The sequence below is a fragment of the Micropterus dolomieu genome, unplaced genomic scaffold (assembly GCF_021292245.1).
Source record: "Micropterus dolomieu isolate WLL.071019.BEF.003 ecotype Adirondacks unplaced genomic scaffold, ASM2129224v1 contig_5753, whole genome shotgun sequence".
Lineage (NCBI taxonomy): Eukaryota > Metazoa > Chordata > Actinopteri > Centrarchiformes > Centrarchidae > Micropterus > Micropterus dolomieu.
This window is the reverse complement of record NW_025734742.1, coordinates 1-938: the sequence shown is the minus strand read 5'-3', so window position 1 is coordinate 938 and position 938 is coordinate 1. Positions and strand designations below refer to the sequence as shown.

Genomic DNA, 938 nt, shown 5'->3' with positions numbered 1-938 from the left:
GAAGGTGGCCTTGTCGCTGTACCCATACCCGGGAACGGGTGCCTATTCCTGGCTGTGGACTGCCAGCGTGAACGGTGTCCCGGTTCCTGGATGTTTACCCAGGAATCAGTGCCTGTGGATTCCAAGTGACTCTGGAGCACCTTGGACATTATGGGCAGAATACGTTTTTTGTCAATTAGCCGTAGAACATCTTTTGAAGGGCCGTTTGGGGGCCCCTGAGTGGCTTACGGCCACACCGCTCTGTGAGCGCCCGATCTCGTCCGATCTCGGAAGCTAAGCAGAGCAGGGCCTGGTTAGTACTTGGACGGGTGACCGCCTGGGAATACCCGGTGATGTAAGCTCTTTTCGCTTTGCCTTCGAAAAACGGCAGAGGGCGCTTCGGTGAAAGGAGATCTTTTGAACGTCTCTTTAGGAAACAGCAGGGGGCGCTGCTGCTGCTGCATCTTTTTCTCCCTATCCTGTACACAGTGCTGTGTAAATGTTACATCGTGTTTTGAAGGCCCGTCTGGGATGTGCAAAGGCAGCTTACGGCCATTCCGGCCTGGGACTGCCCGATCTCGCCTGATCTCGGAAGCCAGGCTTGGCAGGGCCTGCTTAGGACTTGGACGGGAGAGCGTCTGATCCTGGCTAGGGACTTCCAGGCGGACTGGATCCTTTTCCTGAATGTCCACCCAGGAATGAGCGTCTGTTTGTGAGTGAGGACCTCCGGCGAAAGCAGATCTTTTGAACGTCTCTTTAGGAAACAGCAGGGGGCGCTGCTGCTGCTTCTTTTTCTCCCTATCCTGTACACAGTGCTGTGTAAATGTTACATCGTGTTTTGAAGGCCCTTCTGGGGTGTGCAAAGGAGGCTTACGGCCATTCCGGCCTGGGACTGCCCGATCTCGCCTGATCTCGGAAGCCAGGCTTGGCAGGGCCTGCTTAGGACTTGGACGGGAGAG

The 938-nt window shown here is 55.8% G+C and overlaps 1 non-coding gene across 1 annotated transcript; it reads left to right on the top strand.

The window, feature by feature from the left end:
• Window positions 1-222: 222 nt before the first annotated feature.
• On the top strand, window positions 223-341 carry LOC123964857. The gene has a single exon (XR_006823554.1). It is a non-coding gene; the product is annotated as a 5S ribosomal RNA (ribosomal RNA).
• The last annotated feature ends 597 nt before the right edge of the window (window positions 342-938 follow it).